Raw genomic sequence first — 13111 nt, forward strand, 5'->3', positions numbered from 1 at the left:
CTAGGAGAAACCTCACCACTATGGGTCACCTCAGTGGTGCAAGCAGGTATGACGTCTTTGTAACGAGTGACTGAAAACAGCTCTGAAAACAGCTCTTGTGAAAGAGGTTCAGCATGTTCAGTTGCTGGAAAATGTGACCCATGAATCGGATCCAAACCGTTTCCTGGGAGAGCAGAGAAGCCTGCTCCCATCACTGGGCCATCGTGCATCCAAAGCCAAGCGGGCAGTCTGCTGAGTTCACGCTGACTTTCCCTTTCAGAGCTACAAGAGAGAAAGGAAAAAAAAAGATGCATGCAGAGGGATGTTGCTGCTGAATTCAGTGGCAGATAGTCACTCTCTCAGCTTCAGGTATCTTATCTGAGGAACCGAAGCGTGTGGTTAGTGAAGAGAGAGATACAGGGTATGATTCATTGTAGGAGCCTAGCTTAGACACTGAATTATTCTCTAGGGGCCTCTGTCGCTCTGCTGACGGGAAGGTGCCTGGCCTCGTGTCTCGGGGCGCTGGCTTCTGAACCAAGCTGGTTAAACGAGTGCGGGAGCCATGGCTGTCTCCTCCTGGCTGCCTGCTCCCTTGCTGGCTCGGGGAGGGCAGGGGCAGCTCACTAATACTGCAGCCGCTGCGGTTTTCAGCCCAGAGCAAAAGCGCAAGCTGGGATTGTTCAATATAGCAGGGCCTGTGCCATGGCAGCTGAGGCCCGGGTATGGCCTTGCTTGCTGTGGGAGCAGTAACCTCTGGCAGGGGCAGGACAAAAAGCTTATTACCAACGGGTAATTGCATATATTAGCATAGCTGGGTCCATTAGAGGTATTAAATTGGAGCCTTTGGACACCTGAATCAGGCTGTGATGCCCTGCGTTACTCCATGCAGCATCGCTGGCGGGGGGGCAGGGTGTTTTGGGATCAGCACACCCCAGGAGCATAGCCATGTGCATCCCCTATTCAGGAAACCCTCCTCCCTCGGGGTTATGAGCATTTCCAGCTCCTGAAGCAGCTCTCTTCAAACTCTATAACCCAAGGCCTCGGGGTCTTGGCAGACAGCAAGCCAACCGTGATCCTGCGGTGTGCCTTGGTAGTGAAGGTCAGCAGCATCCAGGGCCATCTTAGTAGGAGCATAGCAATGATAGAAGCAATTATCTCCCTGTACTTGGCCCTCATTAGACCCCATCTAAACTATTCCATCCTGTTTTGCCCCCTTTCCCCCTCCAGTATAAGAAAAATGCAATAAACTGGAGTGAGGAGAGGGCCTCCAAGGTGCTCAGGGGGCTAGAGCACTTGCCCTTTGAGGAGAGGCTGGGGGACCAGGACTTGTTCAGCCTGGAGAGGAGGAGGCTTCAGGGGGACCTAACAGCAGCCCCAGTACCCTTGAGGAGTTCAAAAAGGAGCCAGGCTTTTTGCAGTGGTGCACGGTGGGAGAGCAAGGCACAACAGTCATAAGATGAAATGAGAAGTTTAGACTGGATATAAGGAGACACTTTTTCCCCTGAGGACAGTTCAGTAGTGGGGCAGGCTGCCAGAGAGGTCATGCAGTCTCCATGCTCGCAGGTTTTCAAGAGCAGACTGGGGAAAGCCCCGAACAACTTGGTCAGGCCTCGTAGCTGGCCCTGCTTTGAGCAGGAGGTTGGACTGGAGATCTGCTGAGGTCCCTCCCAGCCTGAATGACCCCGTGAGTCTGTGTTTGCTTAGAGCAGGAGGTGGGACACGCTGCGGAGGGGGCAGTGGGGTAAAGGGGTCACATATGCTGCAGCCACAGAGGCTGTGGCTGGAAAACCACCTCCGGTGGGAAGGTTGGGATGTGCACCAGGAGTGTGTTGGCAGGGTGCCAGACCAGCCACGTGTTCCCAGGATGGCAGCAACGCCAGTGAAGTGGTATGGTGTCTTGATAAAGGGAAAAAAGCACTTCCCGTCTCCTTTCTCCACGCTACGTGGAGCCCTCCTGCCCAGCCTGGGCTGCGCGCGTGCGCTTGGTGCTGCCTGCCCCTATAGCTACATCAGCCACGGGTTGGGCCTGGCCTTGGGCATCACCCCGTTGCCCACCCAGCATGGTCTTTGGGGTGCCACTGCTCCAGAAGAGCATGAGGCTCCTGCAGCTCCTGCGCCCGCCCCTGCGGGCGTCTCAGGGGACTTGGGGCACCCACGTTTTGGAAATAGAGCCGAGCCTTCTTCCTGCGCGCTGCGGTGTGTGCCCCGACTCTCAGCTCCTTCCTCAGCTGGGGGGGGAGGGGCATCTTGCCCCGCTCCGGGAGAGCGATGGGACCCGACCTTCCCTACCCAGGCACCGGATTCGTCTCCTCGCTCCTTTTCTCCGCTAGGGATGTCTTATCCGAGGCATGTTGGCTGCCTTCCCTCAGAAACCATGGGGGGGGGGGGGAGCAGGAGGGAATGGGCTAATTTCTTTCACATTTATAACCGAGCACAGGAATGCTTCTGCTTTATGGCAGCAGTTATAACTCGCTGAGGGAAGAGCCTTCGAACTGGATTGCTCTGACCTGACTATGAACCGCTCTTATTTGGCCCGAAGTGAGCAGCACGAGTTGCACGGCCGAGGGCTGCGGAAGCGCTCCATTTGTGGGCAGGACTGTGCTTTAGGATAAATCATGCTGGGGGCGGGGTGGAGGAAACCGTGTGGATTTTAATAAAATCTGCTTTGTTTTGTTCTTTTTTTTCTAATTGCACAGTAAGTGCTTGTCTCTGTCTTACAAGTAAGTCAATTCCATGCAGGGCTGTAGCGAATCGATTTGAGATCTGTGGATGAAACGCAATCAGTGACTGCCAAGTATTGCTAGATTATGAAAGTTTAAAGCGCATTATGGGTGACTCGCTGCAGTACTCCAGAGGAGAGGTCACTTTTCAGATCAGGGTTGGTGCAAGCAAAGAAACCAATTTGAGGAGAAGAATGTGAACAGTGATTCGGATGTGGCGGATTTTACAGAGAATAGTGCTTCATTTTTGGGTTGGATTTTGGAAAAGAAACTTTTAAAAAACTTAAAAAAATGTACTAAGTTAAAACATAAGAGTTTACTTCTGAGGGGTGACTTTAAACTAAGGTTCACTTTAATCACCCTGACTCTGAATTAGGCCCTCTTCCATGTAGGAGCAGGTCCTAGTGGCCTGTAGCCAAACATTTCTTTTGGTGGCTCCTAAAGGGACTTATAAAGAAATTACAAACTTCCTCAGAACCTCTTGAGCACCATTCAGGGACTAGGAGAAAATTGCCTGCATTTTTATATGTTATGTTATACATTTCTCCAGCTGACTCATTTCAGTGTGTCGAGGAAACTTATACAGTCTTGCAGATGGTTTTTTTCAACTGTTCTTCCTAACAGCCAAAGTTGAAAATTTAGTCCTTGTGAGAGAGGCTTCCTCTATCAGGCTGCAAAGGGCTTGGATTTCAGCCCCAACACGGCATAGGCATCCAGCAGGCAACAGTTCTTACTCTGCTCCCAAAAAGCTGCCCTTCAGCAGTGCTCTGGAGACTCACCGGTTAATTTCCCAAAATCCTCCGCTGAAACTTAATAAGCTAATAACTTCCATATGTACCCATGTGTGTACACAGGAGGGGCCCCACAGCCAGCAGCTCTTGTAATAATACATGATTACCTCTGACATAAGGGTCTGTATTCCATTATGGATCTGCCTCAGTGGCTCAAAATTCCCTGAAAAAGTCAAGTTTGTGCAAACACATTTCAAAAATTTTATTAACAGTCAGGCATGCTCAAGGTTTGGACCTGAGCTCCTCCTGTGTGGGCAAGCTTCACAACAAAACCTGGGTACACGCAGCAGTGGCTCAGCTTTGGACTCTTATCCTGACGTCCCTCCCAAAATACCTATTTGCATCATTATCCTTTTAATGTCCTGAAAATCTCAATTTACAAGGATACGCCGGTTAGTGGAATGTGCGGGTTTGTCTAATTGAGTTCACTTTGCACCAATTCCTTTGATGTTTGGCCTTATTAGAGTTATCATAATTGCATGCAACGGCGCTGTGTTTGCACTGTGCCATCGCCTGGTGCAAAAACAGGGCAGGGCTGTTAAGGACGGCAGTCAAAGAGAAAGCAGGTGTCACCGGGAAAGGGAGACACGGCAGAGCCGCTCTGTGACTCGTGCTTCCTCCCCGCAGAGCTGTCTGGGGCTCTGCACACTCCCCGCTACCCTGTGATCTCAGCTGGGGTTGCCAGAGCTGCAGGTTTTGATTCAGGCAAAGCAGAGTACTTCCAAACGGTTCCCATATAAGGGCTGACTCAATAGACTAGGACTCTCCAGCCAGGAAAAGAGATGACTGAGGTCTCTGTGACAGAGGTCTGTAAAGCCTAAGTGGCATGGAGTAGGTGACTGACTGACTGAGTCTGTTTTCACACAAGAACAAGGAGGAATCCGATGAAATACTCGAGTGTCAGACCCAAAACAAACAAAAGGAGATATTTCTTCACGGAATGTATAGCTAAGCTATTTGCAGTCCCTGCCACAGGCCATGGGAGATGCTAACATTTTTGTGGGTACAAAAACTAACAAGTTAACGGTGAGAAAGGCTCCACCTCTGGGGTAGGAAGTGCTTAGCCAGGAAATAGGGGAGAGGTGGGGTCCAGATGTGACTTTGAGCTCTTCGCCTCGGTGGGCACAGCTCCATTATGGCGGGAGTGTGGGAACACCCTGAACAGCATGAAGTGTAAAACAGGCAAATTTACTCAGCTTCTCAGCAGGGGCTACTTATGCTGCACTCTAGTTGTGCATCCAGCTCCTGGTATCTGTGCTGTGTTGCCTTGAGATAGCCAGGGCAGCTGCACATTGCAGTGCAGTCGCAGAGACCACATACCGCGTACTACTGCGTGCTCCAGCACTGCTTCGATTCCAGATTCTGTGGTAGCAGCCCTTGGCTGCTTCCTCTCGGCTTTTATGAACAGAAAAATAGGGGTATCAGTCTGATTCCTTGAGGCAAGCACCAGCAGAGGCTGAGGAGAAAAACGTCATTGTCCAAAAGGAGTGAAGGAGTCTGACTTGTCAGCTGAGGCTGTCAGCTGAGGCCAGCAGCTGAGGCCAGCATCAGCCCGAGGTGACAGCTGGAATGGCACTACCCAGCTGTGTCAGTTGTGGTGGTGGGGAGGTCGAGGGGGTGGTCGAGCCTGGCTACTTTCACCTCAGAAGGGATCTGCACAGCTTCAAAAAAGCCAAGCAGAGAGGAAGAGGAAAATGTCACACATCAGAGGCAGCCTCCTGGGTCTGCATTTGATTCATCTGACCCAGAGCAAATGACAACATGTGCACTTTTTTAAAGGAGGATTTTGGGGATTCCTGCACTACCTGCCTTTCCAAGATACCAGCTTCGGTGTCTAGATCTTTGAGCTGGTCCCTGATGCCATTGAAATCAGTGACCAGACTGTTGTTCCTGTTGGAACAACAGTTGGTGGGGTTAGGCCCACTCCTTTGTCAGGCTGATGTGAGCGAATGTGGGTTTTCCACAATAAACTTAATCAAAACAAACCATGCTCCCACTGGTATGAGCAACAAATCATGCTGGGGGAAGTGCTGGCATTCGGCATGATTAGCCCAAGTGTAGATGCCTTGGAGCTCGTAAACAATAGCCTGAAGGATTGGAGAGGATCACAAACAAAGCACTTACGGACAAGACAGTGTTTCCAAAAGTGACTTGAGAGCTTATGTCCATTGGGGAGTTGACTTTCAAAAATAAAACAGAAGTAAACAAATAGACAAAGATGGCTCTGAAGGCCTTAAGTGAATGAAAGCAAGGAAATTGGGTGTAATATTTCAAAAAGGAAAAAGGAAGTTGGGGAAAAACTTCAGGCAGAACTAACGGTTCCCTTTTAACTCACTCAGGAAAATGCACCCACAGCCTTGGGAATGGGCAGGCTCTGGAAATCCCACCTGTCCGTGCTGGAGGTGGGGTGGCAGCGGGAAGGGAAACAAGCTCCCTGGCTTGCCTCCAGGTCATCATCAGCAGAAGTCCTTGCTCCAAATCACAGAAGGAAAAAATACCTTTTTCCTTTAAAAAGCAGCAATAGCCACAAAAGAACTCAGCAACTCATGTTTGTTAAGTTTTATGAGGATTCAGTGTGAAAGGGCTCTTCTCTGAGCTGTAAGCTAGTGACAGCTTGCTGTGGATTTCAGACTGAAAACAGTTCAGTTTATATAAACTGGGGTTTTTTTTGTATCATGCTTTTATTAATTTAAAAAATCCCATTTTATAATAATTTTTTAAACACAGGGTGAATTAGAGTTGTGTCTGTTTTCTCCTGGCCCTGGCACAGCGAGGTAGCAAGTGCTCAGCTTTGCACCCAAGAGTTTCTGCAGGAGGCCAACAAAGTTCCTGACTGAGGAAGTTTCTCACCCATTTAAATGCCATGATGAAAGGCAGCCATGCCTGGAGCTTGCCTGTGCCACTGCACCTGAGCTGGCATTGCAGATAACCCCAGCACACTGAGACCAGAAAGATGCCAGCATCCTTCATGCCTTCCCAGTTTCTGTGCATGCACTGAACACACACACTCAGTAGACTCCCTCATTTAAAAGCTTCAGCCTAGAAGGTGGTAGCTATTCTGGCAGCGCAGGGTGTGTGTTAGCACGGCGCAGCAAGGTACGCGCTGGGTCCTTGCAGATGGACTTTTAGGTGCATCTAGAGTCATATTGGGACTCATTGAATCTCAGGCCTAAAATAATGCAGGTGCCAATCCAGATGTTCCAAGTGATATCCAGCCTCTAGGCTGTATCCCGCAATCTGTGGTGGCAGGTTGGGTGGGAAGGGACAATGGCTCCTTTTCTCCTCAGGCTTCTGTGAAGAGCTCTCCAAGGACTGGGGCTGTGGGAAAGGGGAGGTGGAGAACCGGATCCAGGATCACTTCCTGCTCTCACAGGCTGCAGGGAATAGGCCAGATAGGACTGCAGCTCTCATGTACGTGCTGAAATGCCTCAAATAAGCCATGCAAACAAATCAGTCGTATGTTATCCAGATGGGGCTGTTCAAATCCAATAATAGCAGCAAACTGCTCCCGAACTCTGTGGAGAGAGAGATTATAGAAGGATCAGGTATAATTATAGCGCCTTATTATTATCATTCTCATCATTCTTTCTAATAAAGCTTTTCAATAGGATGAAAAAACTTCTTGCTGGAGAATGTAGTGTGTTTGCTGGTGTTCTTTCATTCCTCCTTCCAAGGGTGTTCATGTCAGACCATGTAAATGGTGTTAATAAATACTGTAATGATCTTGGACTATTTCATCTTTCAGATGATATATCCTCTTTAGCATCTCTCTCTGGCCTTGACTACAGCAAAGTGTTCTCCTGAAATTTCTCACTGTTGCTACCACTAGCGAGAACACCAGCAAAAATACATAGCTGCTGCTCTGATCCTTGCTTTGAAACTTGCACTTCCAAGCAGAATTAAACAATGCCCTTAAAATATTAGTGGTTGCTGATGGCTTGTCTGTCTATGTACTGCTCCATAGCTGGACTAATAAAGGTGGAATCACTGAACGAATATTCTCTAACTTAAACATTATCACAGAGCTGGAGGTATATAACTTCACGTGTCAGTGGGTGTTCTCCCCCCACCCAAGTCTTGTCCCCTCTGAACACCATGAAAGTTTGTAAGAAAAGCACAAGATTATCAAAATCATACCCTGGGCAGGATGTGTTTGGAAAACACACATCCTGGCTCCCAAAGCTTTGCAGTTTGGTCTTGTGGGCAGGGACCACAGAGAGAAGAAGAAGGGTCTTCCAAAGTTATTTCAGCTGAAACCATTCCTGGGTCATTGCAGATCCCTGAGAGTATTGGCTTCGGAGGAGGCTGAGAGTGTAATGGAGCTGTGCTCACCTTGGAGGCTCGACACAGCGCAGCAGTAGCTCTGTAACTGAGCGTGGACTTCCCGGGAGGGGATTTCTCACAGGAGGGAAGTCCCAGACTGCTCTTCCACTTTGCGGCTCCCCTGGCCCTGGCCTCTGAGCAACTTTGTGTGGGGAAAGCTATCAGTGCATGTGTGGATGGTAAAAACTCTGCTAACACATATCTCATTCTTAATCTGCAGCACTCCCTACATTACCATCATCGACCTGCCCCAGTTCAGCAAAACACTTATGCCTAGCTCTGTTTGGAGCAATGTACAAGCCTATGTGAAGTGTTATGGTGCACCAGAGCCTCTTTCTCAGGCTTCACAGCTCCAGAAAGCTGTGTTCTGCTCCCCTGGAGGTCCCAGGCAAACCAGGAGGAGCAGGCCATGTGGTTTGAACAGATGCAGCAGGCTTTCAGGGGTCAGATTTGTTCCTCAGGGTGGGAGGGAGAGAAGGGGGGGTGGTTTGCTGAGCTGCGTCTTTCTCTTTTCTCCCTCTCTCCTCTGCTCCTCTCCCCTCCTCCCTGCACACCTCAATAGAGAGCGTTCCTCTTAACTCAATGAAAGTAGGGCAGAGTCTAACCACATTTCAAGCCGTCTGCATTTTTGGATTCTGGGTAATTGTGATCTCTATCTGTTCCTAGAAAAGATTTAAACAACTTATAAACCACAGCTGGGCAGAGATAATAAAGGAAACAGTAGTGGGGTGGAGAAGGATCTCCCCAGTGGGTGAAGAACAGGGAGGGAGAGGTGTGGGGGAGAAGTTGGAGGCCCAGCTGCAGCACAGCGGTCTCCATACGGCTACTGGGGCTAAGGGGAACCCAGGGGGCTGCCTGAATGAAACCAAAGTCGCACCAAATACTAGTAGCTATGCTATGTACAAAATGTGTGTGTGTGTGTGTACACATACATATATACACACATATATATACACACACACATATGTATATATATTAAAAAAGCAAGTGTGAGTGCTCTGTGGAGATATGAGCCATGGGAGAAGGGTTTGAATCCCACCTTGGTATTTGCATAGTCCCATCTCCATGCACTTGTTCTCACTGAACTATTTCTCCATGTGGACAGGACACACTTCCTCTCGCACTCTAGAGCTTTTCACATTTCCTATTTCTCATCACCGTTGGATCGACATCTAGCACGGCACGGTTCTTAAAGCTGGAGAGACCCGTTTCACTGGAAGGGTTCGAGCGTGCTCTGGCTCCGTTCTTAACCTCCAGGCCCACAGAGAAGTTCAGCAAATCCCTCCCAGGCCTCCCCTCTGCTCCTCGGTAGCCTCAGCTGCTCGCGGTGTGTTCAGCGTGCTGCACGGCCATTAGGACAACCTGGCCATTATCGCCAGCACTCTGCCCTTTCCTCCTCAGCTGGACTCGGTGCAAGGGAAATACACATCCTCCTGTATGTGCCTGCACTGCCTGTTAGGAAAAGGCTTTGTGAGTGGCGATGCTTTTCTGTTTTTAAGCTGTATTCCCATCATCCTTCTCTAACTGCAGGCAGAGGTCTTGACAAAAAAATCAAAACTTGGTGATGATCCTCTTGCATTAGGCCAAAACTACAGATCTTTGTCCTATAGGCCTCTCAGCTAGGAATACAGATGAGGGGTGGGAAACTGTGGGGGGAAGAGAGAATGAAACACATTTCCATACTGGCAAAAATCCTAGCAAAGAGACAATTCTTCCAGCAAAGTGCTTTAGCCAGGATGGTTTATTTAGTTTGGATAGCCAGAATAGGGTCTGGTGGCTAAAGGAAGTTTTTCCACCCTAGGAGAGTTTGCTAGAGCAGCTGTATGAGCCTGTATATTCTCCACAGTTCACAATAAAAGCAAAGTTGAGGTTTAATAGCAAAAAAGCCATATGCATTGCCAGTGAGATACTTAGCTACTTAATCCCTTCCCAGCCTTCCTCCCAGGAGCCAATGGAGGCCCGGTGTACATGAGAAAAGCAGTGCCGGTCTGAAGTGGGGCGGGGGGTTGTGTGTATGCTTTCAATGGGGGCCACGCTGGTTCCAGAGGCTGCTATTGCTGTGCTGCAGGTCATGCCCAACCCGCACCCTTGGCTGGAAAGTTGCCATAGGTTGTAAGGCCAATGACAAAGTCCCAGCTAAGGAAAAAGCAGGAAAGACATTAACAGAAAGAAACAGAGAAAGTGAGGAGAAGAGCTGGGGAGGGGCTGATGTGGGCTGGAGGCAGGGGAGCAAAAGAGCTCGGTTCACTTCTGGGTACCTGCAGGCAATTAGAGGCTGCACCTTGCCAGGGAGGTGCTGGTGCAGGGAGCAGAGCCTGGCACAGCCGCCTGGCTCAGAACGGGACTTGCCGAGGCCAAAGCAGCTTTGCTGTGTAGACGAGGCCAGAAGGGCCATCTGGCGAGGCTGTCGCTGGCAGGAATGGGTTGTGCAGCTCCCTCGCAACCTCTGTTATCTTGTTCAACATAATCCTCTCCCTGTCTGCCCTGTGCAGGATCCAACCCCCTGCCAAACCTCCCTGCCCTGCCACCCCCACGCTCTCCGCAGAGATGTTGTTCAGCCACTCACTCAGAGACAGGTTTTCAAGGAATTATTTAAACACCTAAAGGTAAGGTTGTGTATGCTGTGGGGAGGAGGGGAGTTCGTGTTTTACACACTGAGGCTGAGGGATCTCAGCAGCGTGCCCCTTTCCTGCCCCAGCATCAGGGTGCTAGCCTATCTGCTGATAATGCAAGAAAGTTTGCACGGCCCAGCCGCGGCACCCCAGCGCTGGTGACACGTCCGATGGCCGTGGGAGTGCTGTGAGTATGACTCCTGCTCTCGTACTCCCACTGGGGGCTGGCGAGGCGCTGTGCCATCACGGCCTCTGCACAGCTGTGCAGAGTGGGCCTCACGGCTTTGGGGTGCAGCAGCACACCTGTAACTGTGAGTGCACTGATTTGAGCCTGCCTCCACTGAAGTGGCTGTGCTGAGCTAAATGCAACCACTGGAGCCTTGACTTGCTGAGGGAGGCTAGCATAGCGCTACAGGTTAATTCTGGTAATTCTGAGCAGGGCTCTACAGAGTATGTGTCTGGGCTTTGCTTGTAGTGGAAAGTACATAAGAAGCGTTCCCAGGAAAAATCAGTGTACAGATCATCTCTGTTTTCTCGCCTTCTGCAGCTAGAGAAGGGCCAGGGGCCCACACTCTGTGTTAGAAGGCCTTTGCAAGCTGAGAAATACCATTCATAATAAAACTTCACTCCTTACCAGCACTGGCAAGAGTTTCCAGAGCGCCCTCAGCGTAGGAGGGACAGCTTCCGAGAGGCAGGCTATGGCAAAGCATGCCAGGGCGCTCTGAGGCAATGCTGCCCTCAGCTCCCCACGCTTTGCCCCCTGTCTGGAGGTTGCTGCCCCCGTAGGCTCAGCAGAAGTGACTCAGCTGCTGCAGCTCCCACTCTGCTGTATGAGCTTGCACTGCTGCTGAGGGTGGCTTTGAACTGGTGCTGAGAACAGAGCAGCCTGAGGTGGGGTGTATGTGTGTGTATGGGGAATTACAGGTTCATGCTCCTCTCTGCAGGCTGCTGCAAGGACAGTCACCTCTGGCAGCAGAGGGAGAGTGAGAATGCAGGTAGGCAGGCAGCTAGGAGCAGTGATGCCTTAAAACCATTGCAGTGTGCTTTGCTAGAGCACGTCTGTCGGAGCCTGCAGTAAGGTTTATTTTCCTTTTCCATACCCCATCTTCTGCCTACTCTTGCCTAACAGGTGAACCACTACTGCAATATCTACAGCTTGCTGAGTAAATGTTGTTCTTCATGTTGTTGATTACAGCTAATTAGCATTAATTTTGCTTTAAATGGATTCTAGTTGTGCTCATTTTCTCTGGGGTTACAGTTCTGGTGCTGCTAAGCAGAGCTGCTCTGTTCTAATAGAGCTTTGAATGTGAAATATGGAGGTCTCCTCCAGTAATCTGGGGTATTGAAATCGGTCAAAGAGCAATGATGGGAAGTGGTGGAGCACGTGGGGGAAAGGGAGAGGACGAGACCAGCACAGCTTAAGCTTTTAACACACTTTATCTTCTCAGTGTTCTGTACAAGTTTGGCCCAGTGTCTGGATTTCACATGAGCTAAAATGCAGATGAGAAAGCCTTCAACTGCACTGATAGAACATCTTGCTTGTGTAGAAAACTAGAAGATAAGTATTCATTTGCCTTGAAAAGAAAAAAAAAGTCGTTGTTTATTGCATAAATTTTAACTTCTTTGTAGAATTAAAAAAAAAAAAAACTCCAAAACTCTGCAAGTCAGCAGTTTTAAATGGAGAGAAAATGCTACTTTACTTGCAGAGGGAGAGCTCTCAAAAACCCTGGGCACCTACAGAGAAGAGGTTTCGCCATACACCCAGCACCATGGCTAACAGGCATTGCTGCACAGGTTTCTCCACACTGTGCCAATCATGGGTAGGTTCAGTGGAGTTTCCTCTGTTTCTGTGTGTGTTTCGTCTAACTCTCACTTCTCTTTTGCTGTCTGTGGCATTCCCAACGCCAAGTGTTTAAAGATCGTGAGACAAGCTTACAATCTGTGAATTAGGGGGAAAAAAAAACAGGTTATTTCTCTTCTAGCCACTGAATGTTTACGTACACACTGAACAAACATGCAGGCTGTTCTCTGTGATCATAAAAGCTTTCAATATCCCTTTAATTTTTTTTTTTTTTTTTTTTTTTTTTTTTTTTTTGTGAATGAAAGCTGAGATTTCCACGTGGCCATGTCCCTAGGAGCTGGCTTTCAAACAACCTCCCAAACGCTGCAAGATGCCAGGAGCCAGGTGCCGGCAGTTTCAGGGGAGCTCAGCTAACACCTGCCAGGCACAGGCGCTTCGCACCCGCAGCACTTGCAGGAGACAAGACCAGGGGCAAAATTACTCTTCCAAAAAATAACCCCCTCAGGATTTCTGGGAACACGGATGAGACAGATGGATAATTGCAGCTTTCCCCCCCCGGCTGCGCGGGAGGGCGGCGCGTGCGGCAGCGGGCATGAAGCGGTGTGACGGCGCCGCGACGGCGGGTAGCTGGAGCGGCCCCTCGCCGCTGCGGCACCGCCTCCGCGGCCGGCGGGGACCCCGGCGCTGAGGGACGGAGCCCCGCAGCCCTGGGCTGGGCTTGGCGATGGCGGCGGCCCGCGCTGAGGGGCGGGAAGAGGCGCGCGGCCTGGGCTGCGGCGCCATCTTGTGGGTGAGGGCGTAGCCGGCGGGAGGCGGGTAAAGGCCGCAGCCCCGCGCCGCCTCCCCGCGGCCGCCCCCGCCCCGCAACCAGCTTCGCCCTCTTCC

This window comes from Dromaius novaehollandiae, chromosome 1 (assembly GCF_036370855.1).
Source record: "Dromaius novaehollandiae isolate bDroNov1 chromosome 1, bDroNov1.hap1, whole genome shotgun sequence".
Classification (NCBI taxonomy): domain Eukaryota; kingdom Metazoa; phylum Chordata; class Aves; order Casuariiformes; family Dromaiidae; genus Dromaius; species Dromaius novaehollandiae.